Genomic DNA, 25547 nt, shown 5'->3' on the forward strand with positions numbered 1-25547 from the left:
ACTCCCAATCGGTGATGGGGCAATTGTGGAGAGAGTGGAGAGTTTCCCACACCTGGGCAGTGTGCTCATGACCGCCTCCGGTTTAACAGCAGAGGTCTCACTCCGAATCAGTCGAGCGGCAATGTATTTTCATCGGTTGCGTAACGCTGTGTGGAAGCTACCTGGTCTGTCGCTCCGCACTAAGCTTCAGGTCTTCTCGGCCACGGTCATTCCCTCCCTTCTCTACGCTTGCGAAACGTGGACCCCCTAATGGAACATCTTTGCCGGTTAGAAACATTTAGGCTAGCCTGCCTACGATCCATCCTGGGTTTAACCAGGCTGGATTGTGTGAGGAGCTCACAAATCCTTGAAAGGTCTGGACAAGGTCCTATCGGTGAGCTCCTCCAGCAGGCAAGGCTGCGTTGGCTGGGTCATGTAGCCCGCATGCCCAGCCACCGCATGCTTAAACAGCTTTGTTTGGCAGGATCGAGGGGGCTAAACGGGCGCAGCACGGGCTAGAGAAGAGATGGAGTGATGTGGTACAGGAGGACGTGGAGCTGAGTAGACTTGCCGATGACTGGTACCAGCGGTGTCAAGATCGGCCTCTGTGGACGAGGCTCGTGAAGGACGCTGCTGGGCAGTTGGAGGCAGTCGCCCTCCAACAACAACGGAGGGCGGAGGAGCGACGCTCACAATAACGAGCGGAGCGCCGGGTGGATAAAACACAGCAGGTTGGCACAGTAGGGGGCACAGGTGGTGCATCAGCCAGTCATCCCAGTCATCTTAGTCAGCCGACCCGTGACACTTGGGTCTGCCCGTGACCTCCTGCCAGCGGGCGTTCGACACTTCACGTGGCCTCAAGGTGCACATGGCCTGACACAAGCGTCGTGGTAACGTCACCGCCATTTAGTGGCGATTGGCGGTTGTTGTTATTGTGTAGGGGTGTGTAGGTGTGTGTGTGTAGGTGTGCGTGTGTAGGTATGTGGGGAGCGGTAGCGTCGCGGTTAGCGTGCTGCACTGCGAACCCGCCTACCTGAGTTCGATTCCTGCTAACGGACAACACCAGTGACAGTCTTTTGTGTTTGTGTGTGTGTGCATGTGTCAGTGTATATGCGTGCGTACATGTGTGTGTGTGTGTGTGGCTGAGCCGGGAACGGCCCATAGGGAAAACTGGAATTTATTAATAATTTCCCAAAAAAAGTCAATGCAAAAATAAAAGTGGATATTATTGTTTTTTTATGTATAGAAACATATCTATATACGTTTACCAAACGACCAACCGATAACATGCCATACACAAATCTGAAAACGTAGATGACTCTACTTTCTAAAATGTGATGTATTATTGAGAAGATATAAGTCATATCATGAATTGGGGCGATGTTGTCTGCTGTCGTTTGTGATTGTGGGCGCCACTGTCAATGAACGCGGTAGCGTCACCAAATAATTGGTTAAGTTTCAAACATGACAGACACCCACGTAAAATTTAAACTATTTTTATTTTACAAGGTAAGGCCCGATTGAGCTATATAGCTCTTTTCCAGAAGCGACCTGGCCACAAACGATAGCTTAACAAAGCGGCTCATCACGTGGAAATGTATAGCGCCAGCCAAAAACTCTGAACGCACATGTTGATTTTTAAATGTGGTGGGAAAAACCTGACGACCCGGATAAAAATCCACGCGACCACGGCGAGAGAGAGACACGCAAACTCCAAATATACACCAGGCGTTAGGGTCGTGGTCGAACCCGCGACCTCCTGCACACCAGGCGAGGTAGTTAACATCTCGCCACCGTGGCGCCTAAATCACGTGACTTTGAGTCCATTCCTTCACCGCATCTCACGTCCATCCCGTGGCTAGAACTCTTCTGTCATCTCACCCGGAGTGCATACGAGTGGCTCGGTACCTACGGTTCGTGCGCTACGGCGTCGAGGCAGTCGGATTCCACGTCCACTTTTCTGAAGAGAGAGATAAAATAGGTGAGGACACAAAAGACTAATATTTGTGATTTTTTTTTCATACGAAACGTCGCGGGGCGTCTTTTAGTCCTTGCCTACAACAATCTTCAGGGCATCCAGACGCCCAGGGGTGTTTTGCTAGGCAGAAGCAAACTAAACAAAAGTGTAAGGGTTCCCGAGCGGCTGAAGGGGCCACGGATTTGTGAAGAAAGAGAAAAAAATAGAGGTCATCCAATCATCAGCTAGAATTTTAATCGCAGGAAATCCAGAACGAGTAATTAACATTTTAAAAGTTAATGAATTCCTCTCATGCCTGCCCGTGACAACACTGATCTACAATTTTTTTAGACATCGTCTGCTTCAGAGATGAAATGTGCTGTTTATTATGGATTTTGATGTCCTGAATTTAAATATGACAATTAAAACAACTGATTTTGCTACTGTTCTCAAGATATTTAAGTTTCTATATTTGACGTCCATGTATATTGTGTAGACAGTAGAATTTTACTCATTAATTGTAAACCGAGGTCTTTTCATGTGTTTATGGTGTCTTTACATGATAGCACGTCACCTGTCCTGTTCACGTAACACTTAAAAAAATCAGCAAAAGGGTAAAATAAATCAAATATATTATGAAACAAAAGGGAAAAAAACACTATTATGTATATATATAACTACACAGTTTAGTCCTTGTTCAGTGTCTACTCGGTGCTTCTTGGCTTGTCTCTTGTATTCATTTAACGGAGCATCTCTTGTCACTGTACAGCAATAGTCTGCGAACATTGACGGGCTCCATTGGCCCTGAGAGCGTTTCGGTGGGAAAAAATCTAGATGAGAGTGCAAAAAATGTATCTTTAGTGACATGTTGCCACCAGGCTTTTGTATGCCTTGTGGAGGGTTTCCACTAACTCCCTGAAGGTGTCTGCCTTGTTGTTTCCGAAAAAATGTGTTGCCACTAACTGGAAGGCGTTCCATGCCGTCTTTTCCTTGCCACGCAGTGCACTGTCACATGCATCATCTCGAAGAAGTTCACGAATCTGAGGACCAACAAAGACACCTTCCTTTATCTTAGCTTCACTTAACCTTGGAAAATTTCCACGGAGGTACTTGAAAGCTGCTTGTGTTTTGTCCATTGCTTTGACAAAATTCTTTATCAGACCCAGCTTGATGTGTAAGGGTGGTAACAAACTCTTCCTTGATTCAACAAGTGGTGGAGCCTACATTTTGTCCTGATCTCCAATTTTGCAGCCAAAACAAAGGTTATAGGCTTTCTTAACCATAATGCTTATACTGTGCTTTTGTGATGCAAAAGTTACTTCAACACAAACATAGCAGAAGTTATCTGCTTTGTTCACACAAGTACGAGGCATCTCTGCTCACTTTGGCTAAACAGAAATGTGTCCCTTTGCAAAATCAAGCACTGACACATAAGAGAGCACGACACTGTATGATTTCTAGAGCTGATATAGGGCTATTTGTTCAGCAGAGGGATGTAAGCCTAGTTATGATTGCATCATCCATGACTTCTAGGAATAACATGATGCAATTCACATCATGTATGATGCAATACCAGGTTCAGATTGCATCATTCATTGTTTTGCTCAAAAAGCAAGTACTGCCTAAACCCAGTCATAGATTTATTCATAGATCTAGCCAAAGATGTATTTTAGTAATTTCTGGTTTAAATTGAGGTCCCTTCCCTTTATAAATCACTTATTCTCCGCCATTCCCAAGTCAAGAGGTGTATATACTGACCCAGTAGCATATCTTGAAGACTAGAGCCAGTCAACAATTTTAAGCATCATTTTCATTCTCAGTGACCCAGAATTAGTAAAGTTGGACTACATTTATTCCGGAAGCATTTTGGCTGTCGACCGGTGCAATCTCCATTCTCCTCTCACCTCGCTCAAACTTCGTCTCTCCTCTATATCACTCTCGCTCTCTCACGTCACGTTGTTACTGTCTCCCGCCTGTCTCGTCTGTCATCTCTCTATCAGAGCTTATAAATTAAAAGGAGAACTCCCCCCCCCTCCCCCCCATTGGGGCATCATAACCCCCACCACAAGTGCAGATACCCACAGCACCCACGAGTGAATGCTGTCTCTGCCGAAGAGGCGCATCGCCGATAGGCCTCGACAGATACAGATCAGCAACCTATTTGCCATACTGCCACCTCCTGTTAGGTGCCAAGCCGTGTGCGCTCCAACCACTGGGGGCCATCAGCCGTGTAAACAGAAACGCCAAAGTGACGGACAACTTGTGAACGAGGTGGTGGGCGGGGGGGAAATAAAAAAAATTGGAAACTTAAACAAATCTCCCGTCGTAAAAATGACATCTTGCAGAGCGCTGCTCCAAGGATTTTTTTTTGGGTTAAAGCAGAATGCCACTTTCAAGTGAGAGAGAGAGAGAGGAAATAAACCTTCAAACCTCTTCGGAGGTGATTGATGCTGAAAGTCTCGGCGTTTCCCCCCATTTTTTTTTAACGTGGAGAGCGGTGGCGGTAGCGGCGGTGGTGGCGCCGCGCTCGAGAGCGTCGCCTCGGGGGGCCGAGCGAGCGGAGGCCCCACGGGAGACGCCGGACGGCGACGCACGGCAGGGAGGGACAGAGGGCCCAACAACAACCAAAAGATACAACCGAGCTAAGAAGTGGGGGTGGGGGGGAGGGGAGATGGGGGGCGGTGGTGGGAGGGGGGTGGTCAGAAATGTATTTACTTATTTTTTTTTTAAAGAAGAGAGTTAACGGGTGATAAATGGTTTGAGAGAAAAACGCAAAGAATTACAAAATCACGAGGACAAAACAAACTGGAGCAAAGGCGGGAGGCTGGAGATTGTGCGTGCGTGCGCTGGCGAGAGGGAGACGAGGGGAGGAGGAATTCACGGGGTTTAACCGGTGGGCCCTCCTCCTCCTCGACCTGTCTCCATTAACGTGACGGATTTCCCCGTTTCCCCGAGAGAGTCGCGGCGATTTTGCTAACGAGCTGGCCGACCGGCGGCGGCTGTTTTGAGCGACGGTCTCACGGGAATAGATCATGCTCGCTTGCCCAGTTCAGACTAGCAGGGGGGGGGGGGGGTGAGGGACGTTGTGGTAATGTGGCCACTGTGGGAAGGCGGTAGGGGGGGGCATTGATAGTGCTGGGAGATTGGCATGCTGCTTTAAGAGTTGGGAATGTCGATGGGGCAAGATATGGAGGTTAAGGGGGATCACATCGGTGTGCTTCACTTGATGTGGTTGAGCGTTATTGTTTTGACGATCGTAATGTGGACAGATGCGTTCTCGCCATGAGAATGTGGATTTTCCAGCACTGATATTGGTGAGTGCAACCCAGTGCTCGTTTGAGCAGGGAAACCATTTTAACATACATTTAGGTATTTTTGTTGGGCAGCAGAGGTGGAAGAATATTTTTTTTCTTTTAGTTGGAATTTATTCATTCAAATCTTGTTTGAGAGTGAACCGCTCATCATCATCGCTCTGGCGTGGAATAAAAACGAAGCACCACATTTGTGGGAAGTCAATAGCAGTTGTCTTACAGATAAAGCTCCATGAGCATCGGTGCCACCTGAGATGACATCTATTTCATGGTTCCAATGTGTTTACTACGTGGCCAATAACAGCTACATAATACCTTCAGGAGCTTAATGCTAATGTCGAGGTCTGTTAGCCACGAGAGGGCTTCATGAGAGAGAGTTCGTGTAGCTTTTCTACTCCTCCATTGAAGTGGCGCAGACTACGGTGGTTTACGATGTGGTCCACAGTTTCGGTTGCATGGCCACAATCGTACCACTGTGGCTTGTCTTTAATTTGACCTGCGTGCAGAGGCCTGTTGATGCTTTGATGCGATGGACGGTTACACCAGTGTCAAAGAAAAAATGATTGTGCGAAAACTTTCCTCAAAGGAATGCGGTTATCCAATAATGCACTGTTATAAGTAATGCAAATAATTGGGGACTACCAATTATCTGCTACATTAGGTGGTACCAATTTATGCTCTGGCCCATGGGTTAATATGCTGGCCCCGGCCGCTAGAAGATGGAATTTCCACCTCTGCCTCAGGGCTCAGGGTTCCGAACGGCAACACACAGTGCAATGGTTTTTACTTCACTGAGCATCATCAGCAGCGCGCAGCTGCCTTTACAAAATGCCAACAACGTTGCCGTGTGCCCGGACAAGTAGTGGCGCAGTTTGTATAGCCGTGGACTCGGCGTGGCGAGTTTGGCATCTCGGTACGCATCTGTGCTAATTATTCCAAAACTGTTTTCCGGCAAAAAAAAGTGTCGCTCTGAATTGAGCGTGCAGCTTCGAGATCTCCTTTGAGAAACCGGCGCTATCGCGCCATCAGCCGCACTAGCAGAGTGCCGCAGATTCCGATCCATGGGAAAATTCGCATGTGCTAGTTAATCGCGTGACAAGTCTCTTAAATCCTACCGCCACTCCCTACCCCCCCCCTCCCCATAGCTCCTCCCCCGTGGGGTAAAGTGTAGCAACTCCTCACCTCTTGCAAGATCCAAGACCTCTGGCGGTGTGTGGATGAGTAGGCCCAACATGCCCTCCAAAGGGGCTCCCGCTAGAGCTCCCTCCAAAGTGCGAGCCTCTTCCGCTAGCATTGGCGTGACCAAGAAGATTGCAGGGCTGCGCCTTTACCTGCGCGGACCGGTTCTCCTTTACCTGTCAACCTGACCCGGAGGGGGTTCCCGTGACGGGGCGACCGTTGGTCAAGTCGCGTCGTTAATTGACCAGCGTGGAAGAGCAGCCGAAAAGACCTTCTCGAGGGCACTGCAGCGCTCCCGCCTGAGCAGATATCCTTTTGCCAGCGGTGGCCCCTGAAGGGAAATTGCAGGGGCTGTGCCTTTGACCTCTCTAACCCACTCCTCGGGTAATGGCAATGTGTGCCGGGGGAGAGAAAAAAAGACCCTTTTCCTGCATTCTCGCGTCAGGGTTAGGGTTGTCCTGTTTACAGGAATGGTAGAGGGCGGACGGGCGGATGGGGGGCGGTCAGGATGAGAGGAAGACAGGGAATGGATAAATTGGTAGTGCTTGGGTCTTTGACACGGAGCAGGTGAAGAGGTGGAGATGCATCGTCAACAACCTCCGCAAAGGGAGAAGAGGCACTGGAGAGGAAAAAGGCTGAGGTGGCCGTCGGGTGGGTCAGAGGTCAGAGGGCAATGCCCTGAGCCGCCACCACTGAGAGCCTGGGTTCGAATTCAGGTTTCAGCCACTGCCTTTGATTAAACCGGGTACCTCAAGTGAAGCGAGTTGATGGTCTCAGCACAAACAAAGCCAATATGTAACGTTTGGCCCTGCGCGTAATTTGACTAAATACCAGCTCTGATCATTATTTTTTCCTATCGGTTTGACTGCCATGTGACGAACATTACCATCAGCAGCATGGTAGTTGGAAAGGTGCTGCCATGCCAGCCCCTGTGTTAACAAGAGATCATTTAAAAGGGATCTGTGATATCCACTTCCGTGGGCGGTTCTATAACACGAAGGGCTACTCTGCCCTGCCAGAGTTGATTGTCCCATGACTTGACGCCGATAGCGCGGATACAATTTGGGGAGTAGGATTTTATTTTTAAAGAGAGAGCTGTGGAGCATGGCGAGGTTTTAGTTTCCACAGAGCGTCTCCCATCTTCCCCCAGCAACTATAATTGAGGACCCCCGGCTCGAAATAAAAAATCCTCCGAGCGTTCGCTCGGCCCGACTCTGATGCTCCCTGCGAGACCGCGATTCCGTGTCGGGTTCAAAGCTCCAGAATTCCCTCCGCCCCCGTCGCTAAAACAGAGGAGCTATTTTCCCAGAATACCTCTCTCCCTTTCATCACCCAGCCTGGGTCAGCACCACGTGGTCAGAGCAGGCACGTTTGTGGTATGTCCTGGCAAAAGTTGATAACCCACATATATCTAAATATATCGAAATATATATCCTCGAAGAGGGGATATTTTGGACTCCCCCGAGTGAAGACCCTTCCGCCACAAGTGACATTAGCTTGATAGAAAAAAATACAGTCCATTACTGAAAGTCTTCCCAAATTAACTTTAATAGTTCACTTTTTTCATCCATTCGATCGTCTCTCTCTCTCTCAACAAAAACCTACCCTCTGGAAAATGAGATCCACGTGGCTAGTCAAGTTGTTCCAGGATGCTCCTCCATTCAGCCAGACGGTTACGAGTTGAAATCCTAGCCTGGGTCATTGTCATAATCATCATCCCTCCATGTTCAATAAAATAAGTAACGACTTGGTGACTTCAACAGTGATTGGTTATACTGGCACCCTGTCGATAGGAATGTGGAATGTCTATCACTGACTCAGGGCAGGCAGTAAAGAAAAGCACTGCCCCGCTGCTCGATATAGCAACCGATATTTGTGCAGCTCAGTGTTCAAAGTCTGTCTTTGTGGCGAGTAAACATTTCCCAGCGAAACCATCCGTGCAAATACACTTTGATGATAATAATCGTCATATTATATGAGAACAAATAAAAAGTGCGCTGGCTGGATTTCATGCCTGGATTCCTGGCTGGCTGGCTGGCGCGGCCAAGTTACGGGTGCGCGGCGGTGAGGTCACCGCGCACATCTGCGTGATGACGTCACCCGCATTCCACAGCAGGATACGCTATCATATCATATAGAGTGCCGTATTAGAACAAGGTTTTGCTGGCTGGCTTTCTGGGTGGCTGGCTGGAGGTACGGGCGGTCACGTCCAAAAGGACGTGCGCTTTGCTCGTAATAATAATAATAATGGTGATGGTTGGGTTGGAAAACTTCCGAATCTTAAAAATCTCCTACGAATTTCCTCTCCTTCCGCTTTGGAACTATATTTTTTTTTTTGAGATCGAAAACATTCGCGTGTGTTTCTTCTTAAAACATTTTATTTTTCTTCATTTTTGACCCATCGTAACTTTTTTCAGGTCACACGCAGAGAGAGAGCGAATCTTCACGTTCCTCGGCCGCGAACGCCTTTAATGCGTTACTGCTGCTTTCTGCCTCCTGGACTTTATTAGTTCAATGTTGGTTCTTCCGGCTCGCTCGAGCCGGCGTTCTTCCCCGACCCTTGGTGCGTGAAATGATTCGAGGCCGCCGTCGTAACCGAAAGGGTCGTGCCCCCTTGCGAGCGTTGTCGTGTGGATTTGTCTAAGAGGAGGAGGAGGGGGGGGGGGGGGTGGGGTTAGGAAGTCAGAAAAGGATGGGAGTCAGCAAGGGGAACGATCGTGTACGGGCACGGTAGCGGAGAGGGCAGCGCGCGGTTGCTGACGATGCTGTGGAGGTGAACAAAAACGTAAGAAGAGAAGGTGAGGGAGAGAGGTCTCAGCGGGGGGGGGGGGGGAAGAGATGGATTGTCCGAGGCTCGGTAATGCGTTGTGACCGCCGGTGATTAACGCAAAACAGACTCCGGAGGATAAACACCGCAAGCGGTGACCCCGAGACTTAACGCGGCTCTTGGGACTTGCTTGGCGTGCTCTTTGTTGTGCTCGCCAGGCTGATGGGGATGATCAAGGGGGAGGAGGTGGCGATGGCGAAAGATCAGAGTGGTCGTGATGGGAATGGTGCAGCAGAGGGCAGTGCCACAAAATCCATTGTTGTAAATAAAGGGCCATCAGTGTTAATATTCTCGAGATGAAAGCCAGGCCGGGTGGCTCAGAGGTAGAGCAAGTTTTGGCCACCCATTCACTCGTAACAACCATAGTTGCCCTCTTTATGTGTTATGAAGAAGGCCCATTGCCCGAAACGTTGCATATTATATTTTATTCCCTTTACGGCCACGGTGTTATTGACCAAACCACGTGTTTAAGCATCGCTGGTGGCTCAGCAGCAGAGCAAGCGGCCGCAATCGGAAGGCTGAAAGTTCAAATTCTGGCTGGCGATTGGCTTGGCCTATCATCCCACCGGGGTCGATAAAATAAATACCGCTTTGCGGGGTGAGTTAATAGCGCTTTTGCCTTACGGAGAGACCGACCCCTGCCATCGGAGCATGGAATTGCCACCACTGGCTCAGGGGACGTGAACGGGCGATGAGCTTCGCTGTAACGCTCTTTTGCCGCGGATTTTTAACGTGAAGAGCGAAAACAACAACGGTGACGATGATGGTGACGACGACGATGAATCATGAAACACACGTGAAAGGAGATAATGGTGATGGCGTCGGCTAATGGTAATTGGAGTAGCTATAGTAATAAAATATCCGGAGACTGGGTAATTGTGGTAAACGCGCGTGGCAGGGAGCTTGTGGCTTTATTGGTTTCAGAGCAAAAAAAAACACGCGGTCTCGCGTGAGAGACGGCTGTGGTCAAGACCACCAGCGACTAACGCTGCAGAAGAGAGAAAGAGTAGCGGACTCCGTTTTATTTACTTATTTAATTTATTTATCCACATAACCAGCAACAGGCATCGTCCAAAACACACACAAAAAAATCAATACGCGTTCGGTACGTTGCGATACATTCAAGTATCGGCCCAAACGCTTCGGCATTGCAGCACTTTGCATGTGAAACGGTGACGGGCATGCACAGATATTAACCGCTAGCAGCCTGCACGTGGTTTGGACGTGACCCTCCCCGCCTCCCTCCAGCCAGCCAGCGAGCAAAACTTTTTAGTTTTTACATAAATGTAAAATACTTTGTAGAATAGTACGATAGCGTATCCCGCGCAGGTGGGTGTGGTAGAACCGTGACGCCGACGCGACGGAGAGAAGCCGGCTCGACGCTGTGGGATTCGGGTGACGTCATCACGCATATGGCATTGTGACGTCACCACCGCACTCGCACACCCGTCCCGCTGGTGGGACGGACGCAGACACACAGGGACTGAAAATAAATAAAGAGTAAATCATCGATCGATCGATCCAAGGGGGATTCAACGAAGGCGTTACAATTCAGGATGACGATTCCTTCCCCCCCCCACCCGCACCTCAGATTCGGACGGTTGGCTACGTACGGTACGAAAGAAGTTCAATATACAGCACTTGCATACAAGAATTGATGATAGTATTTTTTTGCTGTAGCTTTTTAGTGACAAGTATGGCCTCTAGTGGCTGCAGGGGTGACGTGAGCAACATTCATCCCAAGCAACATCTACGAATAAACAAAAACATCGATTTCTACAAACGAACCCTTCGATGCGAGCATCGTGAACTTCACATCAACCGGTCGATGGCATCGATACACACACATCACAACGACGATCCGTCATGACGATTGCGATGGTGATATCTAACGCCTCGGCTTTCGCAACTGACCCACGGATGGAATTATAACAGCAGCAATAATAATGATCATCATAATAATAATAATAATGACTCGTCGAATCGATCCCGATCTGGGACTTGATTCGCGTAACACCTCTCACGACTCTGCGCCTGATGTGAGGCGGTAACGGCCGTGGCCACGGCCGTTCTGCGGGAAGCCGAAGCCGAATTCTGAATGACCCGCTCGTTGGGAGGGCAGTGGGTTGAGGTGGGGGGGGGGCAGTGGGTGAGGTGAAGCCGTCGCTGTATACTACAAATGAGCACGAATCCGGCTCGCTAACGACCAGGGTTCACGTCACACGGGCGGGGCGGGGGTGGTGACGCGGGCCCACGTAATCCCCGTCGAGTGCCCCAAATTAACCCCATTAACCCCCACGCCGTGGACGTGCTAATTGGCGGTAGTTCAAAGGTCCGCACGGAAGGCAGGAAGTGGGGGGGGGAGGAGGCAGGCCCCTGTCAAGGTTCTCGCAGGCACCTCTGCGCCGTAGACCTCCAATGATCGCTCCCGGCATTTGGTGGTACTGCTGCTGCTGCCCCATGTCACTACTAGGGCCGCTGTCACTCCGCTTGGTTCACGCGTAGGACGGCAAAGTCGCTCTCTATCGAGAATGAGATTGTTTGTGTTGAAGAGAAACACCATTTGAAGATGTTATTGCTAGTTTAGTAATGGAAATAAATCTCGAAAAGTTAATCTCCGGTGTTAATTTCTCTCACCTTACGGAAACCCCCCCCCCCCCGTGGCTCTGCGTCTTTGTATATACTGTATACTGTGCGTATCCTTGCTATTTAAATATATTTAATGAAGATGTCTTGGTTACATTTTATTTTATCGTACGAAAAAAAAGAACATGGTCATTAATTTTCATAGGCCCTCGGCACAGTGCCGACTCTGGCCTATTGGACAACGCGGTCCTGGGGCAGGGGATGAAGGGTTCCGAGTCCCAGACACGTGGACTGTTGCCCGCGTAAGGGCAATTTGGTAACAATACAAGCGGACTGTGACGGAATCACCGATCATGCCGATATTTAGCCAATCAAATAAAGGGGGGGGGGGTGCGTGTCACAAGACGACTCGATCCCAAGTCTTCGCTTTCCAATTCATCCATTGCCAATGATTGTCAATGAATCGATATTTTCAGGATGGCTGCCCGATCAACTTTGAATTGACTGCCGGATGCGACTGAGCTGAATCGATACAAAATGAAACCTGGATTCACGATCCGCAATGACCATGTTTTCGGGCGAAGAAACGCGCCTCTTCGGGCAACACTACGCCTTTATTTCCGATTAACAGCACTGCTTTGGGGCTTTCAAGAGCGGGCGCGTTCGGTTCGGCGGCAAAGGAGAGCTCATCGCGTACCGGAAAAACAAAGAGGAGAGGCGCGGATTTGAGAGCGTACGCACGGCAGTGGCATCGTGTAGCCTGTTCAGTGAAGTGGGCATGGTTCAGCAGGCGTCGCCAAGGACGGACGATGGCCCGACGGTCAGGGAACGGTGATGGAGTTAGCAGCCGAGGAAACGGAATGCTCCCGAAAGGATGTCCGCTGATCCTAGGTCTCGTGGCATTCCCAGGATGGGTCCTGCCCCATTGGCATGTTTGGCCAATTCCATGGGCAATGAGAGTCTGCGGCTTTGTTCTTGGGAGGAAACCGGAGAAGCCAGAGAAAAACCCGGAACGCATACAGGGGAGGGAGGTAGCATTCCGCTTTTCCCGCACATACGACCTACTTGATGTACTGCCGTGTTTCTGGCCACCTCATGGCCCGGCAGAGTTGGCACTTCGCTAACACGCGACGGTCGATGTCCGTGCGATCCAGCGCTGGATTCCAGGCACGTAGCCACCACCACGCCTGGGTTTTATGATGGTCACAATAATAATAACCGTGCGTGTTGAAATAGACGGTGTTGAAATGTCACGGGGCAGCAGCTGAACGGAGCAAGGGATGTGACTAAAATATACACCGGACAAAACGAGACAATGGTGCGGTAATGTTTTGAATGTTCATAATCATCGTCGTCAGTCAGTCACGATCAATCCACTGCTGGAGAAAGGCGTCAAGCATGCCGCCGCTATCTCTCTCTCTCTCTCTGTGGCTTTTGCGATGCAAAGAAAATTCCGCGAACAGCTGTTGCTGCCCGCGCGGGCGGACCTCATCGATCCGACGGCTGTCACCTCCCATCGTCTTTCTCGATCAACGGAGAAGCACCAGCCCTCATCTCCCGTTTGGTGTCACGTTCTGCCCGAGCGACCGAACTTTTCTCTCAATTCAACACGATGTCTCCCCACCACCCACCCCTAGCCCCGCTTGTGTTCTCGAAGGCCGTGGGTTCTCGTCCTCCGCTCCGTCTCTGCGTGCAGTTCCGAACACGCGCCCTCTCTGCACGCTTCCCCGCGCCCTTTTCGGCTTTTGCCAGTTACGCTAAGGGATGATTCAATGGACTTCAAGAAACGACGATGTCATGTGACCATCACGCTGTTACATTACTCGAGATGACGTGTTTTTACAATGTACAAACCACTACATTTAATTGGCGTTTGCAAAAAAATATAGATATATTTTACGTTGATTCTCAATTACAATTGTGGACTTTGATCACTTTAATTTCCACAAAATATCATTCGCTCAGGAATTTAAATATCGAATAGAATAATTTTCGACGAGTAACGGCAATCACGTGTTATTTTTTTTGTTTAACGACGCGATTGTCGCGGGGGCTTTACTTCGCACGACGTTATCGCGGCATCGCCGCAGCCGCGGCAGCGAACGTAGCAGCTGCAGCCAGGTCGCCGTGGGGGTGGGCTTTTGCGAGTCTGCTGCTATCGTATGCCCCCTCTGTGTCAGCACCGATGCACTCACGGCCCGCATTCCCCACCTCCCGATGACACGCCTGAGTGAGCGGCTGAGTGAATGAATGGGCGCAACGGGCGCACGCTACGACCCGGCGATTTATTAATTTCTGAAACCTGGAACTCCGCCGAAACGGAGAGAGCACGCGCTTTTTAATTTTAAATTTCCTCTCGAGCGCAAGGGCGAAAAAAAAATACAACCCACGTTCTTCCCCTCTCTCTTAACCCCGTTGGCTCGCTCACGCTCTCTCGCAATTCTTTTTTTTAGTTTTTGCCCTTCTAACCCGCTCTTTCTTATTCTCGTTCTCTCCGTTCTCTCCGTTCTCTCAATTCTCTCGCACCTTCTATCTCCCCACTTTTCTTTTCTGACTGTTATGCCAAGCGTGATAACGAAACGTCACGAGTCGAAGCAGTGCAAAATGCTTTGAAAGATAATCGGGGGGGGGGGGGGCACCGTTTAAAAATAATAATAAACCCCCACAAAATTAAGTGAATTACGAATATAAAACGAAAAAGGAGTTTGGGTTAAGTAGGCTCGGGTCAGGATCAGTGGTACAGGGCCATGTATAAAGTTATGATTGGTGCTGTTTAGAGGGCAGGACTAGTGTCCGGTTAGCTCGTGTGGTTCAGGGTAGGGCTAGATTCTGGTTGACCGGTCTAGTTAGGGTTAGTGGAAGGACTAGAGTCTGAGTTGGCTGGTGGTAAGGATGAGGGTTATATTCCATCTTGATGTGAAGCTTTCATGACTGCAGGAATCCATACTCTTTGGTTATTTCGGTAAAGTCACGTAGGTAGAAAGGAAAATAAATCACGACGTTTCGGGCGCAACACAAGCGTCCATCATCAGGTGGGAAAGCATGGCCTGCTGCTGAGGCAGACTGTTTTAAAAGATGGGTTTCGGTATGGTCAGGGGAGAGGCTAGTGTCTGGTGAGACGGTGGCGAGGGTTATATGGCTTACGGTCCGGTTGGCAAGCGTCACTGAGTGCTAGCGTCCATTTGGCGAGCCTGGCTACCAGCTAGGGGATATTGGCAGTACCTTCGTCGGAGCGAGTGGCCGGCATTATGGCTGGGGCAGTGGCGTAGCGAGCGTGGGGAGGGCAGGGGGTGCCTTGGGCCCCCAGGGTGGCCAAGGCTACGAGTTGGGGCTCCCTTTACAACCACCAACATGATATCTGTTTTCAACAAGGGTGTGAAAGAACAAAAACGTATTTAAAACGCGATTTTAATAAAAAATTATGAAAATGCTTTAATTAACGTTCCACGTTTTGATTACATTTAAGTCACCATAAAATATTGGCGGGGACGGTGGCAGATGACCAATTGCTGCACACCCTGCGCTGATCATGTAGGTACTATGCCACTGGACTGGGGTGTGTATGGGCTAGCGTGGCTATAGAGTAAGCTCTCATATCTTGGCTTAAGTTAAGTCTCTGGCACAACTCTTCATTCTCACCCCCCCCCTCCCCCCCATTGACAACCAAGTGTGGGGCATGTTACACAAAGTCTCGTACCGCCTCTCTCGCTTTTCACCCTTGCCGCTTGCGATGCGCGGTCGGTAATTTTTTTGTTTAAAACGAAAAACAGGACGGGGACTCGCCTCCTCGCCTCGCCGTCCGAGATGCCCCCCGTGCCCCCCCCCCCCCCGCCCCCAACCGAGCGCCGCCGCTCTCCCCAAACCCTGGGCTTTGTTGCTCGTCGGACAAAGCGCCCTATCAGAATAAGGGCCTCTCTTGTTTCCGTCCCTCTCCGTCGTCTCACGCAGCACACACAGGAGGGGCTCTCTGCTGTGTGCTACAGCTAAATGGACTCTTGTTTCCCAGGCTGGCAGAGCTGCGTGGCGCGTGGGCGGGCTGCAATGCGGTGCGCGTGGTTGCCTGGCACGGTCAGGATAATGTGTGGGCCCGGTGTACAAAACAAAAATAAACGCCAGTGTCTCTGTTGGGCATGCGGCAAACGCGGCGCTCGTGTTTGGCTGGCGAGTGTGGTTATGAGTAAAGGTGGGGCTAGTGTCAGCCACGATCAGTCCGCTGCTGGATGAAGGCCTCCCAATGCCGCTGCGTCATCCGCCGCGGCCGTGCGAGGCGAAAATCTTGCAGATCGGGGCCTGCTGCACGCTGGCTGATCTCATGGCTCCATCTCCATGGGGAAGGCCCTCTTGGGCGCATGTTCCCTCCTTTATAATGATGCTAATAGGAGGGAAGGGCCTCCATCATCATCATAATCAAGATCCATGGACAGATAGCCTGCAGGTGTCCACTACGCATTTCGTCATTGGTTTCCACTTTATTCTGTCTTGTACCAATATGCTCAAGTAGTGCCACATCTTACTGCCACCAATCTCTTCTGTCGTCATGAAGCCGTTCTCTGTTGGATCTTCCTCTCTTTCCGGTTCCTTCCATTTTTCCGCAATTTTTTCCGGACAACACACTTTTAATTTTCCTGTTGTAGTCCACCCTACACATGTGTACAAATAGGGCCTAAGTATGCATCACATATTGCGAAATGTGTATGAAGCCGTCCAACATTTATTTACCGAAGTAAAATGAACAAATGTATTCGGCTCAAGGTACGTTCGTCAAACATTAATCCTTCACTGCACTAATTTCTTCAAACAATAAAAACACGATTTCCCCCAAGCCTTAGCCGCTGTGGAAAAGTGACGAACGATGTCATTGTAATTCTGAGACAAACGATAATCCGATGGTCACATTACAGTACCTGGGCTTCTACATCCGCAGGTGCCACCGTGGCAAAATGTTCACTATCTCGCCTGGTGGACGGGAGGTCGTGGGTTCAATCCCAATCCTGACGCCTGCTGTATATTTGGAGTTTGCGCGTTATTTACATCTCTCCCCGTGGTCACGTCCATTTTCTCTTGATCCTCCGGTTTTTTTTCCCCCTCCACATTTATAATCAAGCGACGTTCAGATGGTTTGGCTGCTACACGTTGCCACGTGATACCTCACTTCGTCAAGCAATCATTCGTGGCCAGTTCGCTTCTGAAAAAGAGCCGTGTAGTAGCTCAGTGGGCCTGCACCTGGTCAAATGAACATATTTTTGGTTTATAATGTTAGCTGTAACTTCAACATGGACCTAAAGGAGGGCCTACAACATACGAGGACCTAGAGTCTCATTCGCGCAGTGTGGGTTAATCCGCTCTGGGGTGCACACGACTGGCAGACCGCTTTGCTCATCGCGTCGGCTGTACGCGCGGTGCGAAAGAAGTTGAGCATACATACATACGCACGCACGGTCGCACGGACAAATCGCGTGGTGGTTTTAATGCGGGCCGCTCAAAAAAAAAAAAAGCCTCAGCTGCCGTGCGGTTCATCAGCTCCCCCGCCTCTATCCGGCACTCAATCAGAATCAGAAAGCTGCGTTTATACTGCCGGGGGAATCCGATGGGCTGCGACGCTCTTCTTCACACAGGTCCGGTAGGGTCTGCGTTGGGCGTCAGAACGTTACAACAACAATACAACAACAACAATACAACAACAATACAACAATACAACAACAACAAATAGCAACACCGCAATAGGGGGTGGTGCTGAGTATAGGAGAGGTAAACACCGACCAGGAGAATAACACGACGCTCACATCGCCCCTCCTCTCTCACCCCCCCACATCACCGTCCGTGATCTCACGTCGCCCCCCCTCCCCCCCCCACTGTTTATTTATCCACCGCACCCTGCAGCGCCGGGCGTGCGCCCTGCTCGCCTGCGGGGAGGGGCTTGAGGGGAGGGGCTTGGGGGGAGGGGGTGCTGGGCCAGATGTTAGCCGAGGACCGATACGACTGTTCACGTCCCTTGGATTGCACTCTCACGGTGCTGATCTCTCATTAGCACTGCTGTTGTGCGCATATGCGGGCATGATACTCTTATCCGGCGACGGAAGCTCATTTCATGCTATTCTCCCTCCCTAATCCCTATCTCCCTAATCTCCCCCATGAACACAACTCACGTGTTAGCGTCCGCGGATGGAATTCCTTTCCAGCTCAGACCCCGCTTGCTTGCCCATCGCCACGTAAATAACCTCCTTGTTGTAGCTGATCTCTCGCTAGTTCAGCAGTTCCACTGGCTGGATTATATTTTTTCCGCCTTTTGTTGCTATCGAAACGTCGTGATTTATTTTATTTTATACCTACGTGACTTTACCGAAAGAACCAACGAGTTAGGCGGTAGTAACTAAAACACCGGGGCGAGGTGTCCTACCCTCGGTCCTTCACGTGGACCATCGGCTCTATATGTCCCAAGCCTCGGCTGCCCCTTCGGGATCGCTCACTCGAGTCGGGACGGGGGTTCAGCCAACACCGCCCGACCGAGGAGAGCAGCGCCTCCTTTAACTCAGCCGGCTTCTACAGACATACATCATTAGACCTCCTTTGCCAGTACCAAAATGTAATAATAGGGTTTTTTTCCCTTATGAGACCTCCTTTGCCAGTAACAAGATATAGAAATAGGTTTCACCCTTTTAACCAGATGACGCCTTTTGGCGTCATCTGGTCGAGCACCAATTGGGTCGAGCTCAAAAGAAAGTCGTCCCTTGGTGTGGACCAATCAGTTTCAAGGACAATGCCAATATATTATCATAGTATGTTTTTTTCTTTGCATTTTGACTGCAGGTATTGTGGTTAATGCAGACATGAATCCTCGTAAAAAGGTTTCAGTTTTGTTGCCAGAAAAAAGTGGGAAAACTCTAATATTATACAGACCTCTCGAGCTCTACCCAATGGCTACCTCTTCGGCTCTCCTACTCGCAGCAGGAGAAGCCTTCTTCAGACGCTCACCATCCCCGGGCTCCCACAACGGATCCCCGCTTTCGTCACCGGCTCTCCCTTAAGTACCCCAGGTGACATGACGTCACGTCGCCATACTACGCCTCTGCACTACTACTCTACGGTCACGATGGCACCTATCGCTGTCTAGAAATCTACTCCAATTTGTCTTCTTGTAACTATCCCCCCCTCGGCTACGGCTCCTCCACGCGGCGGACCCGGTGTCTGATTTTATAGTCACCGACTTTGACATCTGGGATGCTGCTTGCTGTGGTGTCGCGTTTGGCGCGGTAGACTTGTGTGTATGTACGTATGTTGAAAATCTTTCGCACAGTACGTATTGCCAAACGTGGTAATCGGAGGTGCAGGGGAAGGACAACGAACTAAGCACAACAAGCAGTTCTAAAGAATGGGCCCACATAATGCACGTTGACTCAAGAGCGCAGAAGTCACCACATCTAAGCCTCTATATAAGGAACGAAACAGGTGGACTTGATGAAGCTGGTTGTATTTACTGGAGAAACGTCGTACTCAGATTGTAAATGTTGTGGCTTGGCTCTCCAACACACCGGGTGTGCTGTACTAGTGACGAATTGGCCACGTTCTGTTTACGTGGCAACCCTTACTAGTTGGTTGTGTCGGGTGGTGGCGGGTTTCAACGACATGCAATCATGAGATCGCCCGCCCCGTGCTACCGACAACTGCCCTAGAGCTCCCTCTCGTGCGTGATTGGCCTACTCTTCCACACTGCCCAGACGTCTTGGAAGAGGTTGGAGCACCCGCGCTTTACCCCACCACCTCCACCACCACCACCTCCACCACCACCTCCACCACCACCTCCACCACCACCACCACCGGCGCGACCTGCCCACCGACTAACCACTGCGAGGCGGTGGGGTGAGCGACTTAAGAAACTGGCGGCAATTCTTTCAACATCTTGTGGAATGACCGAACCTTTTTGGAGCGTCGTGAATTAAACGCAACAAAACAAATTTCAAGAAAAAAATGCTGGCGATGTCTTCTAAAGAAATAAAAATCCGCTGAAGAAATAAATAAGCTGACCTCGTTCCACATCCCCGACAGCGCTAAATTTCAATCAGCGCACGGAACGTTATATCACTGCGCATCCCCAACGCCAACAACAACGCCAACAACAACAACAACGCCAACAAAAACAACGCCAACAACGCCAACGTTTGCACATCGCACGAGGCATCAGCTGCAAAACCTCAAACGCGAAACCGTAAAGGGTTGCCACCGCAAGGGACTGTGGGAGCCGGCCCTGTACGCTAAGAGCTCAGAGCTGTGAGCCGCGACCGTTGACAATCCGCATATCTCAGGGTCGCTGCGCTTAGCTCCTCCGTTAAGTGGAAGATTCAAAGCAGTCCCGTCCCTGCCCCCGCCCACCAACACTCTGTGCGACTGCGAAAGCGTCACAATAAATGGACGACACCTCGTCAGTTCATCGATATGCGCGCGCCTCTCCCGCTCATTCGGAGGAGGCATAGAATCCATCCACGACCTCAGGCTCCGCGTGAATTGGCTAAAGACCCTTCACGTGAACCTTGGACAACTTGCCACTCCCCTGCAATACATCTGCGATTCTACAGCAAACCCACACGGCAGAATAATAAGAAAAAAAACCCGCTGACAAAGGAACACATTACGGAGTGTGCGACTCTCCGATCTCAACCGAAATGTTTTGTCCACGAACGGTGCACGGTGAGGAAACAGGATTCGGTGAACTTTCGCCGGCCGTCGTCAAGGTCCCGTGGGCTGATTCATTTAAAATTATGAGGTAACCCTGAACGAGCGTGGAAAAGCGAGCAAAACACTGATGCAGCACACCAATGGGCGGAAGTGGCAGCAGCAAATCTTAAGCTAAAACTATCAAACTATATATATTTTTTTTATTTTACCAGGTAAAGCCACACTGAGCTATAGAGCTCATTTTCAGAAGCGACTTGGTCACAAATGATAGCTCAACGAAGTGGCTTGTCACGTGGAAATTTAGAGCAGCCAGATAGTCAAAACGCGTGATGTTGATTCTAAATGTGGAGGGGAAAACCGGAGGAACCCAGAGGAAACTCCACACGACCACAGGGAGAACATGCAAACTCTGATAATTAGATTGTGGCCTCATTACATCTACACTGGCCTCCACAACTTTCTGACAGTTCTAATTGAATATGTCCATTTCGAAACAATTGCTGAACTTGTGTGGGATGTGATTCAGGCCCGTGAGTGGTCTATCCTCAGATTTAAACCACGCGTACTTGATTGGATTCTTCCGAATCGCTACTGGCAAATAATCGCAGTGGGCGAGTGAGCGGTGTTGCTACGTGCTCCGTAATTTGGGTTTGGTGAGCTCCGTCGCGCTCTGAGTCATTCATAATTGCGGCGTTAATCACGTAATTATTGGGATTTGTATGTATGTTCAACTTCTTTTGCACCGTACGTAGCCAACCGTGCTAATCGTAGGCGCGGGGGGAAGGGCAACAATCTAAACACAACAAAGCAGTTCTAAAGAAATTCGTTTTCAATCTAGACGATTTAAAAGTGCATAGCTCCAGTGGCTTCCGAATATCGGGAAGAAGAGCGTTCCAGACGGACGCAGAAGGGCATATGAAAGCGCGCGATGCGGTGGCCGTCTTTGTTCGACGGTCATCCAAAAGCCGCCGCTGCTGCTGCTGCGAGAATAAACCGGAGTTCGCTGTAACGAAACACAGATCAGCACGGTATTGTACTGACCCCTCTAAATAAAAAAACAGCAGCAGGGAGAGGAGGCAGCGTTTTCCCCCGCCCCCCACACCCTCCCCGCACGGTCCGCCGACCGTGATTTAAACTCGCGACCCTGGTGAACCGAGCGCAATGAGTGCGGGCGCCACTGTTTCTAGGAGGCCTTAACCGCGTGCCTGGCGGTGCAGCCAACAATAACACCCCTTGTGTTCCTTCACCTCCCCAATAGCCGCATTGGCCGGGCCTGCTCAGCGTCTCCGAGTTGACTCGCTCGCTCCCTCGCTCACTCTCCCCTGCCCTCGGCGGTTCGAGAGCAAACGAGAAAGAGAGAGAGAGACACACATACAGACGTGCATTTATCAGTTTAACATGTAGGCTTTCGCGAGCAATATCATCCATAATGTACGTTTTGTTTAAACCTATATTAGAGACGTGCATTTATATAGTGTGCTTCAAAAATATGTTACCATTTACATGGGACTATCGCTTATTATGGATAAAAAGAACGGATAACACACTGCAACATAACAAATGTAATGTTAATAGCTTCAAAGAGTCTCCCACTTGTTCGCCCATCATTGTCAACACATTGCCTGGAATCATCTCCAGGTGGTCTTCAGAGCCCGGAGGCGGGCACATGTCACGTGGTGTTGTTCCAAAGTCTCAGAAGTGTGAACATTTTTTTAGTTTGAAGCACCCTCATCCTGGATTCGTAACGCACGCAGGGCTATCGCGACCGATATTTTCTGTTGCACAAAAAACGTGCGCGCTGCGCCGTGATAAAGACCCTCCGCCCAACCCCCTCCCACGTATGGCAAAAATCCGCGCATCCGTGCGCGCAGCAACAACAACAACAACGCAAAGGAAAGCTTGGAGGGTTCCCGCGACTCTTTCATTGCCCTTGCGCGATGAGCCACACCGCACCCGTTGCATTCGCCCGCTCCGAGCCCGGCATCTCGAACTCGGCCACGCCGCCTTCGTGAAGAGAGGGGGGTGGGGGTGGGGGTGGGGGGGGCCTCTCTGTTGAATGCGGCGCGCGATTCATGATGAAAAAAATAATTTGAGCGCAAATTGCCCCGCAAATTTTTGCGACGCGTCAAACAACAATCAGCGCCTGTTTGGGGAAAAAGGCATTGCTGAGGTGCGGGGGGCGGTCGGTGTGGTGGGTGGGGGAGGGGCTATCAGTCAGTGTGGGGGTGGGGGGAGTTGCTGGGGGTGGGGAGGGGGGGTTCGGTGAGTAGGGGGGGGATCAACGTGGAGGGGGAGCTGGGCGTCAGTGTGGGAGGTGGGGGGCTGCAGTGTGATGGGGGAGGAAGGGGGGCTGGTGGGAGGTAGAGTTGGGGGGTCATGCGTTGCGGTGCCACACTCCGGGTGACTGTGGCTCGGCTCAGGAACGGGTGGGGGCTGTGGGAGTGGTGTGTTCGGTGTGTGTTCTGTGTGTTCTGTGTGTGTGTGTGTTCGGTGTGTTCTGTGTGTTCTGTGCGTGTGTGTTCGGTGTGTGTGTTCGGTGTGTTCTGTGTTGTGTGTGTGTGTGTTCGGTGTCTTCTGTGTGTGTGTGTTCTGTGTGTGTGTGTGTTCGGTGTGTTCTGTGTGTGTTCGGTGTGTGTGTTCTGTGTGTGTGTGTGTTCTGTGTGTTCGGTGTGTGTGTGTTCTGTGTGTTCTGTGTGTGTGTTCTGTGTGTTCTGTGTGTTCGGTGTCTTCTGTGTGTGTGTGTGTGTTCTGTGTGTTCGGTGTGTTCTGTGTGTGTTCGGTGTGTGTGTGTGTTCTGTGTGTTCTGTGTGTTCTGTGTGTGTGTGTTCTGTGTGTTCTGTGTGTTCTGTGTGTGTGTGTGTTCTGTGTGTGTGTGTGTTCTGTGTGTGTGTGTTCTGTGTGTGTGTGTTCGGTGTGTGTTCGGTGTGTGTGTGTTCGGTGTGTTCTGTGTGTGTTCGGTGTGTGTGTTCTGTGTGTGTGTGTTCTGTGTGTTCGGTGTGTGTGTGTTCTGTGTGTTCTGTGTGTGTGTTCTGTGTGTTCTGTGTGTTCGGTGTCTTCTGTGTGTGTGTGTTCTGTGTGTTCGGTGTGTTCTGTGTGTGTTCGGTGTGTGTGTGTGTGTTCTGTGTGTTCTGTGTGTGTGTTCGGTGTGTGTGTGTGTTCTGTGTGTTCTGTGTGTGTGTTCGGTGTGTGTGTGCCTGCCTGTGTGTGTTAGCGTGGAGAGCGGTAGTGTAGCGGTTAGGGGGCCATTCATTTAGTGCGTACGCATTGAGGGGGGAGTGGGGGGGTTAACCCAAATGTGTACGCTTGCGTATGGGGGGTCTACTGACAATGTACGTATGCATAGGAAACGGGGGGGGGGTGGATCCTCGATAATAATAATGCAGCCGGCGGTGGACTATCTGTTTGCTTAAACACGTTAATATTATTAATCCTTGATCGTTTCTGCGTGGATTAAATATCGGCCGTTCTATAGGATTCGGGGGGGGGGGGGGCGCGTCAAGCGTACGTACGCAGGTGGTGGGGGGGGGGGGTAAAAGGTACGCGTGCCTACAGGGAGAGGTCAAGTTTTGACAGATTCCTGCGTACCTACTAAACGGATGGCCGCTAGCGCGCTGCACGACACGAGGGCGAATCCCCCTCACGGCCAGCACCAGTCTTGGGCCTCCCCGAGATTGACTCAGCCTCAAATAAGTACCCTGTGCGGTGTATAAACGTCGCCACTGGGAAGACAAAGGCGGCCGGGCGTGGTGCTGGCCACCCATCCCTCGTGCGCCGTGTCGCCCTTAATAGGTGCTCGCTAGCAGCACTTGCCTGAACAATCTGTTTAGGATTTACGGGGGATCTTCGTCTTTGTTGTGTGTGCTGGCCACACAAACTTTAGATGTGCTATTCCGGCCTGAATAGGCGCTCGTTAACAGCACTTTTTTCCATTATAGAGTTTTTTTTTGGGTTAGATCCCGTAAATATATAAATGTGTCTTTAAATCCGCCACCACCCGACACAGCCATCTAGTAAGGGTTGTCACGTAAACAGAACGTGGCCGAATCGTCGCTAGTACAACACTAACCGGTGTGTGTTGGAGAGCCAAGCCACAACATTTACAATCTGAGTACGACGTTTCGCCAGTAATTACAACTAGCTTCATCAGGCGACAGACAGATTTGTGGAGAAGTCCGCCTTGCGCAAGACGAGCCCACAAGTCCGGTCACCACATCTCTGCTTCCACATAAGGAACGAAACAGGTTGAGTTCTCCACAAATCTGGCCGTCGCCTGATCAAGCTAGTTGTAATTTACTCGCGAAACGTCGTACTCAGATTGTAATCCCAAAAACCTCTATCATGGTTGATATCGGTCGCGAAAGCCTACTACGTGTTAAACTGAGAGCTCTTTTCAACAACCTTCGCCATATTTGGGCCACTTTTCACGCACCGCTTCGGAGCAAGCGACCAGCGCAAACAAACAAAAACAACTAAGCCGTGGCCCGCGAAACCCGGGTTTCCATTCCCGTCCGTGAAATGACATCACATGGCACCGAACCGCTTCTGGGCCTCCTCTAGATTGACTCGGCCTCAAATGAACACCTGCCACCGTCGGGTAAACATCACCACTGGCGATGACGTGGGGCAGCGGTGCCGTTGGAGGCCACGCACGTCCCCAGCGAGTGCATTTCTGGCCTTATTCGGTACTTGCTACCAGCATTGTGCCAACTACGATCTACGAGTGGAACGTGTACATTTTTACTGACCATGACATTTACGCAGCGCGCGCGATTTAGAGAGGACCAGGAGCAGGGTGGCCCGGGGCTGCAATTTCGTGCAGCGACGCAACGGATTTTAAAATCGAACCTTCCGGTCACGATACGTGGCACCGAATCGTGTGTGTGTGTGTGTGCGTGTGTGTGTGTGGTCATTAAATATTTAGGGTTATGCCCAATTCGATGCGAATATTTCGACTGCCCAGGGTTTCCCCGGTTGATGACGTTACCTGTTGGTGACTGCTGCATGCTGGGAAGGATTACGTAGATTGGGTTGGGGGGGG

At 50.5% G+C, this 25547-nt stretch overlaps 1 protein-coding gene across 1 annotated transcript in view; it reads left to right on the forward strand.

The window, feature by feature from the left end:
• LOC116950185 (uncharacterized) overlaps positions 1-25547 on the forward strand; it is a 127134-nt gene that overhangs the window by 9418 nt on the left and 92169 nt on the right. The window lies entirely within an intron of this gene.

Source organism: Petromyzon marinus, chromosome 38, assembly GCF_048934315.1.
Source record: "Petromyzon marinus isolate PM22_M1 ecotype Great Lakes invasive population chromosome 38, UKy_Petmar_22M1.pri1.0, whole genome shotgun sequence".
NCBI lineage: Eukaryota > Metazoa > Chordata > Hyperoartia > Petromyzontiformes > Petromyzontidae > Petromyzon > Petromyzon marinus.